Source organism: Pelophylax lessonae (genome assembly GCF_965119305.1).
Source record: "Pelophylax lessonae genome assembly, chromosome: 12".
In the NCBI taxonomy this organism is placed as follows: Eukaryota; Metazoa; Chordata; class Amphibia; order Anura; family Ranidae; genus Pelophylax; species Pelophylax lessonae.
The window spans coordinates 89,037,583-89,058,741 of record NC_138779.1 but is presented as its reverse complement, the minus strand read 5'-3'; the positions used below and the strand labels follow the sequence as shown (position 1 = coordinate 89,058,741).

Here is a 21,159-nt window from a genome sequence, read left to right as displayed (position 1 = left end):
TGGCCTCACAACCGCAGACCACGTGTAACCATACCAGCCCAGGAGCTCCACGTCTAGCATCTTCACCTCCAAGATCGTCTGAGACCAGCCACCCGGACAGCTACTGCAACAATCAGTTTGTATAACCAAAGAATTTCTGCACAAACTGTCAGAAACTGTCTCAGAGAAGCTCATCTGCATGCTTATTGTCCTCATTGGGGTCTCGACCTGACTGCAGTTTGTCGTCGTAACCGACTTGAGTGGGCAAATGTTCACATTCAATGGCGTCTGGCAGATGGCAGACAGCGTGTATGGCATTGTGTGGGTGAGCAGTTTGCTGATGTCAACGTTGTGGATCCAGTGGCCCATAGTGGCGGTGGGGTTATGATATGGGCAGGCGTATGTTATGGACAACGAACACAGGTGAAGTTTTTTATTGAAGGCATTTTGAATGCACAAAAGATCCTGAGGCCATTCATCCACAATCATACCTCATGTTGCAGCATGATAATGCATGGCCCCATGTTGCAGGGATCTATACACAATTCCTGGAAGTGGAAAATATGCTCAATGGGTGACATGTCCGTTGAATATGCTGGCCATGCAAGAATTGGGATGGTCAGGATGCTCTGGATCGGCGTACACGACAGCGTGTTCCAGATCCTGCCAATATCCAGCAACTTCACACAGCCATTGAAGAGGAGTGGACCAACATTCCACAGGCCACAATCAACAGCCTGATTAACTTTTTGCGAAGGAGATATGTTACACTGCGTGAGGCAGATACTGACTGGTTTTCGGACAACCCCAGACCTCCCCCAATACAGTAAAACTGCACATTTTAGAGTGGCCTTTTGTTGTGGCTAACCTAAGGCACACTTGTGCAATAATTATGCTGTCTAATCAGCATCTTGATATACCACACCTATGAGGTGGATGGATTATCTCGGCAAAGAAGTGCTCACTAACACAGATTTAGACAGATTTGTGAACAATATTTGAGAGAAATAGGCCTTTTGTGTACATAGAAAAAGTCTTATATCTTTGAGTTCAGCTCTTGAAAAATGGGGGCAATAACAAAAGTGTTGCACTTTATAATTTTGTTCAGTGTATGTGTGTGTGTGTGTGTATATATATATATATATATATATATATATATATATATATATATATATATATATACATATACATACATACACACAAGTGGAAAATAGTTTGTCAGCGCCAAAAAATGTAGTGAAATCAGCAGCATGCAAACAGTGCAAGTATACCAACCCTATCAGTGATCAATTAATAAAAGGTTGTAGCGCTAGCAATAACTATTTAAAAAATGTAATATTACAAATCACAAAACTAAGTGTGACACAATCAGATTAAAAAAAAAAAAAAACCACATCCAATAACCTTAATAGAGTACATGTGTAAGAGTCCAAGTGAAACACAATGCTGTGGTTCCCGGTGGTCAATAATATTTTGGGTGTCTCCACAGTGATATCCTCAACCAAACAGTAAAATTGCGAACTCACCAGAACCATATGCTGTCTGAAGCCCCGTACACACGTACTGATCGTCGGCCGAACGATCGGCCGTCTTTTGTCCAGGGCTGTCGTGTCTGTTGAAAACTGCAAAAGACTGCACACGAATTTTGTCGGCCAACAACAGCCGACTGCAGAAGTGATTTCATGTGATGGTTAACTTTCCTTGTCTTTTTTCTTTTCTGAGCATGCCCAGTCTTGCTAATCTGCTGTCTGTCGGCCGAAATCTGTACTGACTAGCGAACAATCGGCCATTCTGGTGTTGGCCAACAACAATTTTAATGCCTGCACGACAGATTCTGTTCGGCCGAAAATGCGCTGTCGGCTGTCGGAAGCATCATACTAACAAGCCTACAATCGGCCAATCGGTCGTCGGGCAAATAATTACGGCCGACAATCTGTACGTGTGTACGGGGCTTTAGTTATAGGACAGCAAACATGCAATGGTATTATTGTGATATCTCTCTGGAAGTGGTGTCAATGGCAGAGCTTTATGCGCTCCCACGCTTTCAAAACAATGTCATCACACAGGGTATTCAAGCAGATCATGAAGAATAAACTACCAAGCATGAGAAATAAAATCTCATAGTGTAGCATTTATTAAAAACAAATGGTACAATTAAAATTTAAACACTGACTCACTGAAATAAACGTCAGTAGTCAAAGTAATAAAACGGAGTACTGGTACAAATCCATAAACAAGGTCCATAGAGTGCAATACAAGTGGTGCAGATAATGGTAATGCACTTACTGTGAAAGCCGCCAAACGAATATTAGGATGGCAGCTGGAACTCGGACGTATTTCTCAGCTCAACGCACTTGCCACGCGCTTCCTCAGGAGCTTAGAGATATTGTCAGAGGTGTCCATATTTGTAAACAATCCTCACCTAATGACTGATTTCCTTGATTGGGGACAGAACGGGGCAGCGGGACGTCCTTTCCGGTTAAGCATTACATTACATTACAACTTCTGCTTTTGCCGCCATATTAAATAGGTTATTTCCGGGAAGCTAAAATCGTGTGAATGTAAACAACCCACTTTCCGGTCCAGCGTCATATTCTCGGAGACCAGATTAATGGGCAGTGGTGATTATAGAACAGCAGTGATTAAAATAAACAATAGATAATAAATGGGATACAGCATTAGTACCACCTGATACAAATATAATCATAAAATAGTTTCTCTGAATAAATGAATCGTCCTAAAACGACAATATCATTTGTTGACGTTACTCAATATGATGGACAGGTTTATGTATTAATGAGACTCCAATCAAAAAAGAGGAGATCCAATCACTGGTGAGGACTCCACATACCATAATCATACAGAGCAAAAAACTCATATCATACCTAACTCAAAACTGATAAATATAGCTTCACTAGATAAATTAGAAAAGGATCAAAAATATAAAAAGAAAAATAAATACAGTCAGTTCCATAAATATTGGGACATCGACACAATTCTAATCTTTTTGGCTCTATTCACCACCACAATGGATTTGCAATGAAACAAACAAGATGTGCTTTAACTGCAGACGTTCAGCTTTAATTTGAGGATATTTACATCCAAATCAGGTGAAAGGTGTAGGAATTACAACAGTTTGTATATGTGCCTCCCACTTTTTAAGGGACCAAAAGTAATGGGACAATTGGCTGCTCAGCTGTTCCATGGCCAGGTGTGTGTTATTCCCTCATTATCCCATTTACAAGGAGCAGATAAAAGGTCCAGAGTTAATTTCAAGTGTGCTATTTGCATTTGGAATCTGTTGATGTCAACTCTCAATATGAGATCCAAAGAGCTGTCACTATCAGTGAAGCAATCCATCATTAGGCTGAAAAAACAAAACAAACCCATCAGAGAGATAGCAAAAACATTAGGTGTGGCCAAATCAACTGTTTGGAACATCCTTAAAAAGAAAGAACGCATCGGTGAGCTCAGCAACACCAAAATACCCGGAAGACCACAGAAAACAACTGTGGTGGATGACCGAAGAATTCTTTCCCTTCACAACAGTTGGCCAGATCAAGAACACTCTCCAGGTGGTAGGTGGTAGGTGTATGTGTGTCAAAGTCAACAATCAAGAGAAGATTTCACCAGAGTGAATACAGAGGGTTCACCACAAGATGTAAACCATCGGTGAGCCTCAAAAACATGAATGCCAGATTAGAGTTTCCCAAACAACATCTAAAAAAGCCTTCACAGTTCTGGAACAACATCCTATGGACAGATGAGACCAAGATCAACTTGAGTGGTGGGAACAGAAGAGTATGGAGAAGGAAAGGAACTGCTCATGATCCAAAGCATACAACTCATCCGTGAAACATTGGGGTAGTGTCATGGCGTGGGCATGTATGGCTGCCAATGGAACTGGTTCTCTTGTATTTATTGATGATGTGACTGCTGACAAAAGCAGAAGGAGGAATTCTGAAGTGTTCCGGGCAATATTATCTGCTCATATTCAGCCAAATGCTTCAGAACTCATTGGATGGCGCTTCACAGTGCAGATGGACAATGACCAGAAGTATACTGCGAAAGCAACCAAAGAGTTTTTTAAGGGAAAGAAGTGGAATGTTATGCAATGGCCAAGTCAATCTCCTGACCTGAATCCGATTGAACATGAATTTCACTTGCTGAAGACAAAACTGAAGGGAAAATGCCCCAAGAACAAGCAGGAACTGAAGACAGTTGCAGTAGAGGCCTGGCAGAGCATCACCAGGGATGAAACCCAGCGTCTGGTGATGTCTATGCGTTCCAGACTTCAGGCTGTAATTGACTGCAAAGGATTTGCAACCAAGTATTAAAAAGTGAAAGTTTGATTTATGATTGTTAATCTGTTCCATTACTTTTGGTCCCTTAAAGCGGTTGTATACTGAAAAAAAAAAAAAAAAAACAAACCCTGCAAGACAAAGGCATCGCATACTAGCTCATTATGAAATACTTACCTTAAAACGAAGCCCCGACACGGACCCCCGGACACCGCTGTGGGAGCTGACATGCTCCCTCGTGTCTCTTCCAGGTTCGGCGGCTCCAGCGCTGTGAGTGGCCGGAGCCGCGATGACGTCACTCCCGTGCGCACTTTCCGGCAAGCAGCTCTGAAGGTCCGCCGACCTTCAGAGCGGATGCACCGCAGACATCAGCGGCTACATGCAGGGCAAACATCTCCTAAACTGTGCAGGTTTAGGAGATATTAATTGTACCTACAGGTAAGCCTTATTATAGGTTTACCTGTAGGTAAAAGTCACAAAAATCGGTATACTACCACTTTTAAAAAGTGTGAGGCACATATACAAACTGTTGTAATTCCTACACCGTTCACCTGATTTGGATGTAAATACCCTCAAATTAAAGCTGAAAGTCTGCAGTTAAAGCACATCTTTGTTTTATTTAAAATCCATTGTGGTGGTGTATAGAGCAAAAAAGATTAGAATTGTGTCGATGTCCCAATATTTATGGACCTGACTGTATATGAGCGATTTGAAGGATTATAGATCAACCCTCCACTACCACTCCATCCTCTGGTAATACAGGTCAACCTAGTTCAAAATCAGATAACAACTTGGGCAGAATTGCTTGAGTTGCTAATGATAATTAGTGGACATATGTCTAAAAGGTTCTGCTAAAAATACCCCAAGATCCAATTTGGCATAAATCACCTAACAATCATACTCCTAACAATAGAAAATATTACAAACACATCCCTACGCAGAACAGATATGAACCACTGGAGAATTTGGAGGATGAAGATATTCGTGAGAAAGACATACACTGGCACCCGTATAATCAAAGAGGAAGTTTGAGAGGGGGATATTCATATCAATCCAATTGCTCAAGAGGCAGTTTTAGAGGAGGACGGAGAGGTCATTCATCCCAGAATAGACCATCTAGAGAGGGATATGGACAACCACAAGGTTACTCAACACAAATGTTTCATTATGAGATACCTGATAAGAATTTTCCTAAAAAGGTAGATTGGAGAGATATGGATCAATATAATGGTCAGCTCCCCCTATAGATCTTATAATACCTATTTACCTTATACGCATGCACAATCTGAACAAAGTAGTTTTTTAGGACCCAGCCAGAAAAGAAGCATAGACATAGGAGAGGTAGAAGAGGAGGACAGAGGACAATCGGAAAACAAAAAAAGACGCAGATGGCAGCACCACTGGGTATCTTCAATCCTACGTTCAGTTCATCTGAGCACAAAGGAAGAAAATATTTTACATAAAGTTTTAAAGCATGCACCGAAAGCTAGATTAAATAAGTTCCAGACTTTAGTGGATATTCAAAAATTTACCCGACAAATTAGCATTAAAAAATATTTTCTCTTGCGTCCTCCGACAGTCGCCGCCCACTCATACAGTCTTCACCAATGGGGTATTGACTTCATCTCCACAGGAGTAACTAGGCATAAGACTTGTTAAAAAACAAAGCATTTACATAGACACACCTATGGGGGCTGTCCCACTGGTCCAATACCCCCCTGCAATCAGCCATCCCAACTCAGTTTGTCTTCTGCCTAGTTAAGGAGTAAGATAGGCTTCCCTGTGCTGGGGCTACAGTCTCAACCTTTTCTTCTTTTTTTTTTTATGATTTTATTTGCTGCAAATGTGTTTTTTCTTTGCACTACTAGCTGTTTATTTTGTCAGCGTTAGTCTGGTCTTCGGATGAAGACGGCGTTTGCGGAGCTGGGAGTCGGACTGGTCGTCCTGGTTTTCCAGGACAGAGGGCCTGATGGAATCCTAGCCCGCCATCGAGCGTTTAGCAGGCTATGTGTTCGCCCTGGCCTCGCAAACGACCCATCCCTGTCCTCGGGGATGCAGCCTGCGAGGTGGCTACCTCGCCTGGACGCCTCATCCACGGTTCTCCGTGCACTGCTAGCGTCCTGCGTTTTTTGGCTGACGGCACCCCTGCCATCTGAGGGTGGGCGGTTTCCCATCAATGAGAGGCACCCCACGCCATCGAGTACAGGTAAGCACATTCTGTGTGGGGCCTCTTTCTGGGGCTGGCAGTCCTGTGTGTCTGTGTTATCCCTTCATGTCTGTGCGTTTTTTGGGCTCCCTGATCCCGGTCCCTGCGGGGTTTTTTCTCACAGCAAGTGCCCTGTGTGGGGTTGTGGGGGTCCCTCTCCTGTGTCACTTTAGGGTGCTATTTGGAGGTACAGACTCGTGTGGCGACCGCTGCGGGGTTAAACACCGCCGGTCCGCCATTTTAGGTGTGGGCAGCGTGTCTTGGTCAGTGGTGTGTTTTGGCGTCTTGCGACGCCATCTTGTGTGTGGCAAAATGTTCGTTCCGAGCACATGTTGGCGGCCATTTTACCGAAGCCTCCCATACTTTCTATAGGCAACCATTTTTCCTTGGCCTGCAGTCTCAGTTCAGTCTCCTCTTCTGAACAGAAGGAGGAAGTGATATCACCGCAGATCGGCTGCGGTGGTAACACTTGTGGGGGTCTGTCTGCTGTTCTTTTTTTGTGTGCAAATACTTCTGGCTATGAGTTTATCTTGCTCAGGGGTCTGTTTTCTCACAGTCTTGTAGCGGTGTGCTGCGGGGTCCACGGCGCGCTTAAAGAGCCAGTACCTTCCAAAAAAAAAAAAACTTTTTTAAATATGGAATCTCAGGACAGCAAATTTCCCACAGCCTTAGTGGGGGATTCAGGTTCCTCTGAATCTTCTGCTCTGTCTACTTTGTCTGCTGCAGTGGCGACTTTGGTGTCCAAAGTGGATATTCTGATGACTGAACGTGCCGACAGAAAAAGGCCTCGTTTTTCCTTGTCATGTGATTCTGAATCGGATATGGTTGCTGTAGGTGGCGTGCTTCTCTGTCTGAGGGAGGGGTGGATGATTCCCCCCCCCCGGGATGGCCGAGGACCTCGCAGCTATGGATGCGCTAATTCTTGCCATTAAGGAAACACTACATTTAGAGGATGAGCCCAATCCTCCGGGCATTGTGTCCTCTTTTTTGGTACACACAGGACCCCCAAGACGGCGCAGGTGTTCCCTTGCCCCGCTGAGTTTCACGCTACTGTGAACGATCAATGGCATCATTTAAAACGCACCTTTGTGGTGCCTAAGAAGTTTCAACTCATTTATCCATTTGCATCTCCTACGGATTCGCGATGGTGTGTGGCCCCTCAGGCGGATCACACTGTGGCCAGATTGAACAAGGCCACTCTGGTACCCACCAAAGACTCTCCGGTGTTTAGGGATCCTACGGATAGGAGGATAAAATCCCTTGCCCGCCATGCCTACATGGTGGCGGGTTCCCTGCTAAAGCCTATTTTCGCCTGTCATGGCGGCTCAGGCTGTGGCGGATTGGACCAAGGTGCTAAGGTGCACCCTTGTGGCGGATTCTGCTCCCCCTACTACCGTGGCGATGGTGGACCAGATCTATCAAGGAGTTATGTATTTGTGTGATGCGGCCTTGAATAAGGCCCCATTAGCTGCACGCCTGTCCAGTGTCGCGGTGATTAACCGTCACCTGATATGGTTGAAAAGCTGGTCGGCTGACCAGACTTCAAGAAAAATGGTGGCTGACATCCCGTATGCGGGGTCTCGCCTGTTTGGGGAATCCCTGGATGAATTGGTAAAAGGGGTCACTGGGGGCAAGAGCACTCTGCTGCCCCAGAATCCTAAAGGCAAGTTTTTCCTTCAAGGCACAGTACAAGGGAAAACCCTTCAAGGGCCAGGGTGGCCAGAAAAAGCCCTGTGCGGGCAAACCTAAATCCGGCCAAGCTGGTGCTGCGGCCCAGTCCGCCTCTGCCTGATGGAGTGCCCTCACCCGTTTCAGGGGTGGGGGGACGTTTGCGTGGTTTCCTCCAACCTTGGCTGCTCCGAATTCCGGACAGGTGGGTTCAAGAAATCATTAGATCAGGTTACAAGATTGAATTCCTTTCGCGGCCGGCGGACAGATTCTTTCCCTCAAATCTTCATTTGACCCCAGGGCGACTACAGGACCTGCATCAGGCAGTACAAGATCTCCTCGCCCAGGGGGTGATCGTCCTTGTGCCTCATCGGGACAGGTTTCGGGGGTTTTACTCAAATCTGTTCACTGTGCCCAGAAAGGAGGGTTAAGGTGAGTCCTATTCTGGACTTAAAAGCTCTGAATCGCTTTGTACGCGTTTGGAAGTTCTGCATGGAATCGCTTCGCTCGGTGGTAGCCTCCCTGAGTCCAGGCGAATTCCTGGCCTCTATCGACCTGAAGGATGCGTATCTACACATCCCCATTTTCGAGGGTCATCAGAGGTTCCTCCGATTCGCTATCGCGGAGGAACATTATCAGTTTGTGGCGTTACCTTTCGGTCTCGCTTCGGCTCCAAGGGTGTTTACCAAAGTACTGGCTCCGTTCTGGGCCTGTTACGGGCACAGGGCATTGCGGTCTTGGGGTATCTGGACGATCTCCTGTTAAGATCGAGTGCCAGCCAGAGCCTGCTACGTGATCTGTCCACTACAGTTCAGACGCTTCAGGAGTTCGGATGGACCATCAATGTGCAGAAGTCGACCTTGTCTCCTTCGGTTCGTCTCCCATATTTGGGAATGGTTCTGGACTCTGCTCAAGCGAAGGTGTTCCTGCCGGAGGACAAGCTCCGGACCCTACAGAAGGAGGTCAGGGCCCTCAGGGAAAATTAATCCTCGTCACTCAGAAAATGTATGCGGTCCCTGAGGTTGATGGTGTCGGCCTTCGAGGCGATACCGTTTGCACAGTTTCACACAAGGTCTCTCCAAGCCGAGATCCTGACCAGGTGGGACAGGCTCCCTCAGTGTTTGGATCTGAGAGTGTCTCTGAGTCACCAAACCAGAATGGATCTTCTGTGGTGGCTTCAGTCCCCGGCTGTGGCGGACGGAAAGTCCTTCCGGCCGTTACTGTGGACTGTACTTACCACGGATGCCAGCCTGTCGGGCTGGGGTGGAGTCCTGGGCAACCTGTCTGCCCAGGGCACTTGGTCGGAGGAGGAATCCTCCCTACCCATAAACATATTGGAATTGAGAGCGATCAGGCTGTGCCTGCTCCATTGTTCGGATCGTCTTCAGGGCCGCCCTGTACGGGTGCAGACAGACAATGCCACTGCGGTGGCTTACATCAATCACCAAGGGGGCACCAGGAGTGGCCCGGGCGGCCCAGGAGGTGACCAGCATTCTGTCTTGGGCCAAGACTCATGTCCCGGCAATATCGGCAGTTCACATTCCAGGTGTAGAGAATTGGCAGGCCGATTATCTGAGCCGCCAGACCCTGGACCAGGGGGAATGGTCCCTGCACCCGGAGGTATTTCAAATGCTGTGTGCGAAATGGGGATCCCGGATGTGGATCTGTTTGCGCCTCGGCTAAACCACAAGGTGGAAAGGTTCGTGGCAAGAATGCGCGATCCTCTGGCAGACGCCTCGGATGCGCTGGTGGTGCCTTGGCATCAGTATCATCTGATATGCCTTTCCTCCGATTCAGTTGTTGTCCAGGTTCCTTCGCAGGTTGGCCTCGGAACCAACGTGGGTGATTCTGTTGGGGCCGGACTGGCCACGCCGGTCCTGGTACGCGGACATCGCTCACCTGGCCGTCAAGCCTCCATGGCGGCTACCAATGCGAGAAGATCTACTGTCTCAGGGACCGATCTTCCATCCTGCTTTACAGTCGCTGGCTTTAACGGCATGGCTGTTGAAAGCCAGGTCCTGAGAGAGAGGGGTCTCTCCTCGGAGGTCATTCCTACCTTACTCAAGGCTAGAAAAGCCTCGTCTGGTAAGATTTATTACCGTACATGGAAAGTAGAGCTGCACGATTCTGGCCAAAATGAGAATCACGATTTTTTTGCTTGGCATAAAGATCACGAATCTCTCACGATTCTCTGTGTAACATCTTTTACATTATAAAAAAAATTGGGATAACTTTACGGTTTTGTTTTAATTTTTTTATTTTTTTATTCATTAAAGTGTATTAATTGCGTTTGAAAGACTGCTGCGCAAATACAGTGTGACATAAAAATTTACAACAATCACCATTTTATTCTGCAGGGTCTCTGCTAAAAAAAAAATATATAAATGTTTGGGGGTTTTAACGACTTTTCTAGGAAAAATAAACTGATTTAACTTGCAAGCAAAAGTGTAGGAAAAAGGTTTAGTCTTTAAGAGGTTAAACTTCCTTCCTCTGGCAGAGTGAAAGAAAAGCTACAATGTAGTCATTTGTGTTTACAGTTCAGTGGGAGACTAATGCTGATAGGCTTTTGCGGGAGGCTTTTTTTTTTTTTTGACAGCTGCTCCCTCATAGCTATGTAAAGAATCGAGCAAGTGTCATGTTAAGATCGTCAGGGGGAGTGAATCGCGATCTCGATTCTGTTACAATTAATCGTGCAGCTCTAATGGAAAGCTTATTTTGCCTGGTGTGAGTCCAGGGGCTTCTCTCCTCGTTCATACTCGGTGGCGAGAGTGTTGGCTTTCCTTCAGTCTGGTGTGGACCAGCGCCTTGCGTTGGCCACGATTAAGGGCCAGGTATCTGCTCTGGCTGTCCTTTTCCAGCACCCCGTGGCGTCTGATTCTTTTATTCGCACCTTCATTCAAGGTGTGCGTCATTTGGCCCCTCCTCGAAGGGAGCCCTTACCTCCATGGGACTTGAACTTGGTTCTGTCCGTGTTACAACGTTCCCCATTTGAAAACATCAGGGAAATCTTGTTGACTCTGCTGTCTAAAAAGGTTGCCTTTCTTGTGGCGATCACTTCTGCTTGCAGAGTGTCGGAGTTGGCGGCCTTGTCTTGGCGCTCCCCTTACCTAGTGGTTCATAGGGATAAGGTGGTCTTGCGACCTAACCCGTCCTTTCTTCCAAAGGTGGTTTCTGATTTTCACCATTAATGAAGACATTGTTCTGCCTTCGCTCTGTGTGAATCCTAGGCATCCTAAGGAGGTTGCTTTGCATTCCTTGGATGTTGTCAGGGCGATCAGTGTCTACCTGTCGTCAACTGAATCCTTTCGGAAATTGGATTCTCTCTTTGTCCTTCCTGAGGGACCTCGGAAGGGTATGGCTGCGTCTGCGGCGACCATTTCAAAATGGATCAGACAGACAATTGTACAGGCCTATTCTTTGAAGGAACGGGTACTGCCCTTCCCTGTCGAGGCGCACTCTACCAGGGCGGTGAGTGCGTCGTGGGCTTTCCGGCATCAGGCTTCGGTGGCCCAGGTGTGTAAGGCTGCGACTTGGTCATCAGTGCACACCTTTTCTAAATTCTACAAAATTGATGTTCTGGCATAGGCTGATGCCTCCTTTGGCCGCAAAGTTCTCTGTGCGGCAGTACCGTAAGGGGACCCTGGTTTTATTGCGGGTCCCTGGCTGTTGGGGTTGTTTATCCCCTTGGTTATTTGCTTTCCTGGGTTGTTGCTCCTGTTGAGCCTTTTTTGTTACCCAGAGGGTTACCTTTCTGTTCAGGTAAGGTTCCTTTCTCTGATGTGGGTACTGCGTTGCCTTTCTGACGGTTGCGTTTCCCACCCCTCATGTCTACACTGCTTTGGGACGTCCCCATTGGTGAAGACTGTATGAGTGGGCGGCGACTGTCGGAGGACGTAAGAGAAAACTGAATTTTTGTAAAATCTTACCTTAAAATTCCTTTCTCTGAGTCCTCCGACAGTCGCCGCCCCCGCCCCTCTATTGGGGTTCTTATAGACTTAACTGCTTGCTACCAAACTGAGTTGGGATGGCTCATTACAGGGGGGTATTGGACCAGTGGGACAGCCCCCATAGGTGTGTCTATGTAAATGCTTTGTTTTTTAACAAGTCTTATGCCTAGTTACTCCTGTGGAGATGAAGTCAATACCCCATTGGTGAGGACTGTATGAGTGGGCGGCGACTGTCGGAGGACTCAGAGAAAGGAATTTTACGGTAACATTTTACAAAAATTCATTTTTATTCAGAATCCCATTATGAAAAGTAACTCACGTTCTATATATCATCATACCACTCTTAGAAACGCTTCTTTAATGAATCCACCTAACAGTGGAAATCATCATATCAATGTTTTTAGGATTTGGTTGTGCAGGATTTAGAAAAATTGCAAATTAAACAGATTAGAAATAATGTTGGAAATCAGGCGGGGATGAAAAACTATTGGAAAGACATGATCTTGTCATAAGACCTGCAGATAAGGGTGGAACATCGTTCTCTTTGATAAAATAAATTTAATTAAATTTATGCAACTTTACTGAACGATGCCACCACGTACCTACAGATCAAACAGTCGAATATAATAAAATTCTTACTAATCTGGTAAAACATGGATATGAACAGGGTATTCTAAACAAAAAAGAGAATATTTAGGCTCCAATGATACCCATTATTTACTTTCTCCCAAAAAAAAAAACATAAGGATCCCACGGATCCACCAGGCAGACCTATTATCAGTTATCAGTGGGATAAATTCTCTCACAGCTCGAGTGGGAGAATATATTGATTTTTTTTTTTTACAATCTTCGTGACTCAGACCCCTTCATGCCTAAAGGACACAAAACAGGTTTTAAATGTGTTGAATAATATCACGATGGACGAACACACCTTTTTTATAAAAGGAATAGGGGTGATGGCGCTGCCTATATAATTTAGATATAATAAAAAGCTGTGATGCAAAGTGCCTTAAGCTAAAAGCAATAATGTGTAATATTCAAACAATAATATATTCCATAAAAACTTCAATTAAGTGCAAGTGCAAGGTATAAAAGTGCCTGCAGAAAGATTGGAAAGTGACTGGTGCAATAATTGTATGAGCAATAAATAATATTTAACATGCAATATTAATGTGCTAAAAAATACGATGCTATATAAAGTGAGCTGTTCCACTCATACCACGTGTTGGTATGGGGAATAAAAAAGTGCCAACAGAGCAAAAATAGAAAAAAGTTATTATTTTAAAAAATACAGCTTGCAATGTCCAATAAGGAAAGATCCAGTAGAAAAGTCTATATTATGTGCGGTGACTTCAAAAGCAATAAAGGTGACAACACTCGGAACAAACCGACACTCAGGTGAAAAGGTGACCCCGTGGTGGGTGGTAAGGTGCTGGGATTCCTTTGATAAAATTGCACACTTACCAGAGACACCCACCCCACACAGGGGTATAGAGCGGGTGTATTTATGGGTCTGGCAACCTAGCGGTATCCTCCTATCCCTGGGTGGAGGGCGTGTGCCGAGGATCGGGCTGGTCCTGGTGTGGATGTACCCTAGGATGGTCCCCTGTGTGCCTTCCTGCCTAGGTATGTTCCGAGGGATCCACTCAGCTCCACTCCCGATATTTAAACCAGAAAATAAATGGTGGACATAGTGTAATTCCGCGATATGCTTTATTGAGCAAAAATTTGAAAAGGTACTCACATTGAACAGGAAAAAAACGGGCGTGACTGTATTGTCCGAGCGCTTGCGATCCAAGCCTCGTTCCCATATAGGTTTACCGGAAATGACTTGACACGCTGTACGCGTTTCGTAGCTTGTACGTCATCAGCAGCGTCAAGTCACGTACGGCAAGCTTCCCTTAAATATGTATGCGGTAACCAGGCAACCCTGATAGAGCTTCCTGATTTGTTGTGCGGTCCGAGCGGACTACGGAAACATGGCGCCTGCTAGAATGGAAAAAAGCTATATATAAAGCAGAGATGACTCCGTCCGAATATATTAAAAAACTCTTAGCGAGGCGGTATATATAAATATCAGTGTAAAATGGTTCCTGGTCATGCATATACATATTTCCGGAAAAGTAATATACATTCGGTATTCGAATACATAAAAAAGTTTATATATAAACATCAATACATGTCGATAAAAGTAACTGTCAGTAAAATATAAAGAAATATGAAATAAAAAATATAAAAATATATACATAGGAAGAAGATAAATGTAAAGAATATAAAAAATGTGGAAATATTAAAACGGGGGGGGGGGGGGGAGTATAGAAGACGGGTATATGTAATTTTAAACTGTGTTTACGATGGGGGAATTTTTTGGGAGACATCTAGTGGACATGGGCAGAACTACACGAAATAATGTCAATAAATAAATGTATTGAATTCATATGAATTTAGAAATATATTAAATATTTTAAAAAGGATATTAAAATATATTAAAATGTTTAACTAAGAGGCGGATAGGAACTGCATGAGGGTAAAAGTGTTGCAAATATCTAGTGTTGAATCTAATAAATGTAATAATCATATATGGGATTTATTTCCGTATGGCACACATAATTTAAATTAAGTTACACTAGGACATCTCACATGTATGTGTCATGTCCCAATATGTCACAGATGTTAACTAGATCTAAAAACAAGAGTATTGAATAATCCCAAGTTGCACAGATAAAAATGAATACTAAAAATTAGAAATAAAACAATTTAAATCGATATCTAAATTTAGGCCTTTGGGCTGTAGTGTATGTAATCTATAGATCCATAAAGTTTCATTTTTGGAGATCTTTCTTGTTTTGTTGTCTCCTCGCCAATGTGCGGATATACAATCGATGCCACAGAAAGTGAGGCCTCTAGGGTCCTTATTATGCTTCTCCGCAAAATGCCTAGACAGGCTGTGCTTAGGAAAACCTAAACGGATATTTTTAATATGCTCTCTAATTCTGATATATAACGGTCTGGTGGTCCTACCCACATATTGTAAACGGCAGGGACATTCCACCAAATATGTAACATGGTCTGTCTGGCAAGTAATAAGTTTATTAATATTGAAATTTTCCCCTGTTGTTCTCGATTTAAATTGTAATGTTTTCCTCGGTTGTTTTGGGTTAGTCTTACAGGCCAAGCATCTTTTGCACCTAATGAACCCCTTAAGGTCTTTGAACATCTTCACTGGTTTAGGTGGATCCACCACGTTGTGCACCAATTGATTTCGAAGTGAAGGTGCCTTTCTGTATATAAACGCAGGTTTATTGGGTAGCAATTTGGAAAGGGTCCTGTCGGATTTAAGTATAGGCCAGTATCTCTTGATGATGCGTTCAGTCTCTCTGAAATTTTTATGAAATCCTGTAATGAAAGCCATTTCTCCTCTCTTGTTTGTACGATTCTTTTTGTTTAGCAAATCGTCCCTATTCATTTTGGATATTATTTCTCTAGTTTTGTATAATTTCTCTTTGTCGTATCCTTTTTCTACAAATCTATCCAATAGGATTTCTGATTGTGTTAGAAAATCTTCGTGTTTATCACAATTCCGTCTCATTCTTATGAACTGGCCTTTAGGTATATTCCCTTTCCAATTGGGATGGTGGCAACTATTAATAGGTATATATCCGTTTCTGTCTGTGCTCTTAAAAAAAGTTCTACTTTTTAAAACATGTTCCTCCTTAAAAATTTGCAGATCTAAAAAATTGATCGATTCTTGGTTCCAGTTGCCGGTGAACTTTATTCCAAAAGGATTATTATTAAGTATTGAAAAAAATTCTTTTAAAGTGTCTTCAGTGCCATTCCAAATAATTACAATATCATCTATGTAGCGTTTGTAAAAAACCAACTCTGGAATATGTCGCCCATAGACACAAGTTTCCTCTAGTAAGTCCATGAGTAAATTAGCAACACTCGGTGCATATTTGGCTCCCATAGCCACACCCTTTGTTTGCAGATAGTATTCTTTATTATGCCAAAAGAAATTGTGTGACATTGCCAATTCTAATCCCTCAATAATATATTCTATCTGTGTTTGTTTTAATTTACTATGTTGTTGTAATGCCTTTTTTACTGCCCGTAGGCCATCTGATTGGGTGATGCTTGTATATAGCGAATTCGCATCTATAGTGGCTAGGAAGCACTGGTCTGTGATGGGAATGGATTTTAAATCCTTAATAAGTTCGGAGCTATCTTTAAGATAGGATCTACCTTTTTTGACTATTGGTTGTAGATAAGTGTCTATGTATTCACCCAGTCTTGAGAACAGTGAATCTATGCCACTTACTATAGGTCTACCGGGTGGCTTCTGTGCGTTTTTGTGGATCTTAGGTAAATAATATACCACTGGTATCTTATTCGATTCAGATATTAAATATTCTCCTTCTTTTTTATTGAGTATTCCTAGTTCCTTCCCCTTTTTCACGTAGTCTTTAAGTTTCTTTTTGTATGTTTTGGTAGGATTGCTTTTAAGCTTTTTATATGTGTCAGGTATACTGAGAAGGTGGCTCATTTCGGCTTCATAATCAGATTTGTTCAAAATGACCAGGCCACCTCCCTTGTCTGCGGGCCTGATGACTATGTTTTTCTTTTTCTCTAGTTTCTTTATGGTGTGTTGGATGTAGTTGTATTTTCTTGGATTGGTTTTTATCTTACGTAGATCCGCCTCTACCATTTGTTTAAACGCACTAATGCATTCTGCTCCCGGTACTTTAGGGTTAAAGAGGGATTTATTCCGTAACCCTGAATGCTCAAATTTAGAATTGACTGATGTTTGCGTGGAACCTTTCAGACTAAAATGCTTCTTTATTTTGAGTTTTCTTAAAAACTTGTGCAAATCTATAAAAACTTCAAAGGGATCCACTTCTTTATTTGGGGCATATTTAAGACCAAGATCTAGGATAAAAAGTTCATCTGGGGTAAAAACAACATCAGTCAGATTAAAAATGCCCTGTCCTAAAATTCGCGTCTTCTTTTTCTTCTGGCCTCCTCTCTTCCCTCGTGTACGTCTTCGTTTTCCCAGTATTGGTTCTGGTATTGTGGTCTCAAGTATCCTGTTTGTTGTTGACCTCTCCATGTCCCTTGGTATCCTCCTTCTCCTCTGGGTGGGACCGGTCTTCGGTTCCTGGGGTGGAAAGTGTTCCAGTTGTTGAACCTTTGGGGGCCTCCCCAGCCTTGCCTTCCTTGTGGTCTTGGCCATCTTTGAGTTTGTTGGAAGCCATATGGTGGGGGTCTTGGGCGGGGACCCCCCCGAAAAAAACTTCTAGGTACTTGATATTGTGTTCTGTCTTCCCTATTGGGTGTGAAGGATTCTCTTCTTTCCAAAGGGGAATACCTATTGTATGTAGGAATCTGGAACCTTGAGTTTGGTGTATTAAGAATAGAAGGTCTAGACCTGGGTCCTTGAGAGGGAGAGGATCTAGTATCTGGTCTCCTTAAATTCCTGGGTAGATCAAGTCTATTCTGGGGTGGAGTGGATTGCAATTCTCTATGTTCTCTGTTAGGTCTGAAAGAGACGACTTGAGGTGTAACAGAAACAGGTGTTTCTGGTTCCTCCTCAAATTCTCCATCGTCTATTGATGACTCCATTGACGATGGGATAGTGGGTGTGGCGGGAATATCCATTTCTTCCACATCTCTTGATTGCCATTTATATACTTTGTGTTTTTTGTAATCGTTAACGTCTCTGCTAAATTTTTTCTGTTTCTTTAACTGCAATGCTGTATCATACTTATTAATGTAGGAATGTAATTCTTTCTCCTTATTCTTATATTCGTTAAGCTCTGCGTATGGTGTTAGTGCGGTTTTTAGATTGGTGATATTCGTTTCTATATTCCGTAATTTCACTTGTCTCCTTTTAATAATAAGTGTCAGAAGTTCTGTCTCGCACCTATTAAAAAAGACATACCACTCATCTGCCATTAAGGCATCATCTAACCCATCATTGGGATTCACATCCCATCTCAGTCTCCTAGGAGTGATTTTTTCTTTAATATACATTCTAAGAATGGATATGTCCCACCATACTCTGAGCTGTTTCTCTAATGCATGTTTAAGTTGTTTAAATAAACCTTCCATATCATGTCTATTGGCAACTGTTTCTTGATTAAAAATATCTTCTATGTTAATCTCTCTGTTAGTGACATATCCAAATAGATCCATTGCTGCAGAGTTAGTCATACCCCAAAGAGGTATGTAGATATAAGAAAAATAAGAACTTCCGCGCTATGGATTAAGTGGATAGATAAGTGAATAATTAAGTGAAAAAAATGTGTATAAATAAATAAATAAAAAATATGTAGTAAATGTATGAAATATAAAATATATATATATATAGATATATCTAAAAATAGGCTGCAGCCTCCCTGGATGATAGTCCGGAGACTATGCACTAGATATAAAAGGAATAGGGGTGATGGCGCTGCCTATATAATTTAGATATAATAAAAAGCTGTGATGCAAAGTGCCTTAAGCTAAAAGCAATAATGTGTAATATTCAAACAATAATATATTCCATAAAAACTTCAATTAAGTGCAAGTGCAAGGTATAAAAGTGCCTGCAGAAAGATTGGAAAGTGACTGGTGCAATAATTGTATGAGCAATAAATAATATTTAACATGCAATATTAATGTGCTAAAAAATACGATGCTATATAAAGTGAGCTGTTCCACTCATACCACGTGTTGGTATGGGGAATAAAAAAGTGCCAACAGAGCAAAAATAGAAAAAAGTTATTATTTTAAAAAATACAGCTTGCAATGTCCAATAAGGAAAGATCCAGTAGAAAAGTCTATATTATGTGCGGTGACTTCAAAAGCAATAAAGGTGACAACACTCGGAACAAACCGACACTCAGGTGAAAAGGTGACCCCGTGGTGGGTGGTAAGGTGCTGGGATTCCTTTGATAAAATTGCACACTTACCAGAGACACCCACCCCACACAGGGGTATAGAGCGGGTGTATTTATGGGTCTGGCAACCTAGCGGTATCCTCCTATCCCTGGGTGGAGGGCGTGTGCCGAGGATCGGGCTGGTCCTGGTGTGGATGTACCCTAGGATGGTCCCCTGTGTGCCTTCCTGCCTAGGTATGTTCCGAGGGATCCACTCAGCTCCACTCCCGATATTTAAACCAGAAAATAAATGGTGGACATAGTGTAATTCCGCGATATGCTTTATTGAGCAAAAATTTGAAAAGGTACTCACATTGAACAGGAAAAAAACGGGCGTGACTGTATTGTCCGAGCGCTTGCGATCCAAGCCTCGTTCCCATATAGGTTTACCGGAAATGACTTGAAACGCTGTACGCGTTTCGTAGCTTGTACGTCATCAGCAGCGTCAAGTCACGTCCGGCAAGCTTCCCTTAAATATGTATGCGGTAACCAGGCAACCCTGATAGAGCTTCCTGATTTGTTGTGCGGTCCGAGCGGACTATACCCTCATGCAGTTCCTATCCGCCTCTTAGTTAAACATTTTAATATATTTTAATATCCTTTTTAAAATATTTAATATATTTCTAAATTCATATGAATTCAATACATTTATTTATTGACATTATTTCGTGTAGTTCTGCCCATGTCCACTAGATGTCTCCCAAAAAAAAAAAATTCCCCCATCGTAAACACAGTTTAAAATTACATATACCCGTCTTCTATACTCCCCCCCCCCCCCCCCCCGTTTTAATATTTCCACATTTTTTATATTCTTTACATTTATCTTCTTCCTATGTATATATTTTTATATTTTTTATTTCATATTTCTTTATATTTTATGTTTTACTGACAGTTACTTTTATCGACATGTATTGATGTTTATATATAAACTTTTTTATGTATTCGAATACCGAATGTATATTACTTTTCCGGAAATATGTATATGCATGACCAGGAACCATTTTACACTGATATTTATATATACCGCCTCGCTAAGAGTTTTTTAATATATTCGGACGGAGTCATCTCTGCTTTATATATAGCTTTTTTCCATTCTAGCAGGCGCCATGTTTCCGTAGTCTGCTCGGACCGCACAACAAATCAGGAAGCTCTATCAGGGTTGCCTGGTTACCGCATACATATTTAAGGGAAGCTTGCCGGACGTGACTTGACGCTGCTGATGACGTACAAGCTACGAAACGCGTACAGCGTGTCAAGTCATTTCCGGTAAACCTATATGGGAACGAGGCTTGGATCGCAAGCGCTCGGACAATACAGTCACGCCCGTTTTTTTCCTGTTCAATGTAAGTACCTTTTCAAATTTTTGCTCAATAAAGCATATCGCGGAATTACACTATGTCCACCATTTATTTTCTGGTTTAAATATCGGGAGTGGAGCTGAGTGGATCCCTCGGAACATACCTAGGCAGGAAGGCACACAGGGGACCATCCTAGGGTACATCCACACCAGGACCAGCCCGATCCTCGGCACACGCCCTCCACCCAGGGATAGGAGGATACCGCTAGGTTGCCAGACCCATAAATACACCCGCTCTATACCCCTGTGTGGGGTGGGTGTCTCTGGTAAGTGTGCAATTTTATCAAAGGAATCCCAGCACCTTACCACCCACCACGGGGTCACCTTTTCACCTGAGTGTCGGTTTGTTCCGAGTGTTGTCACCTTTATTGCTTTTGAAGTCACCGCACATAATATAGACTTTTCTACTGGATCTTTCCTTATTGGACATTGCAAGCTGTATTTTTTAAAATAATAACTTTTTTCTATTTTTGCTCTGTTGGCACTTTTTTATTCCCCATACCAACACGTGGTATGAGTGGAACAGCTCACTTTATATAGCATCGTATTTTTTAGCACATTAATATTGCATGTTAAATATTATTTATTGCTCATACAATTATTGCACCAGTCACTTTCCAATCTTTCTGCAGGCACTTTTATACCTTGCACTTGCACTTAATTGAAGTTTTTATGGAATATATTATTGTTTGAATATTACACATTATTGCTTTTAGCTTAAGGCACTTTGCATCACAGCTTTTTATTATATCTAAATTATATAGGCAGCGCCATCACCCCT

General features: G+C 42.9%; 1 protein-coding gene across 7 annotated transcripts in view; it reads left to right on the top strand.

The window, feature by feature from the left end:
• MIB2 (MIB E3 ubiquitin protein ligase 2) overlaps positions 1-21,159 on the top strand; it is a 285,750-nt gene that overhangs the window by 225,729 nt on the left and 38,862 nt on the right. The gene's annotated exons all lie outside the window — the stretch shown is intronic.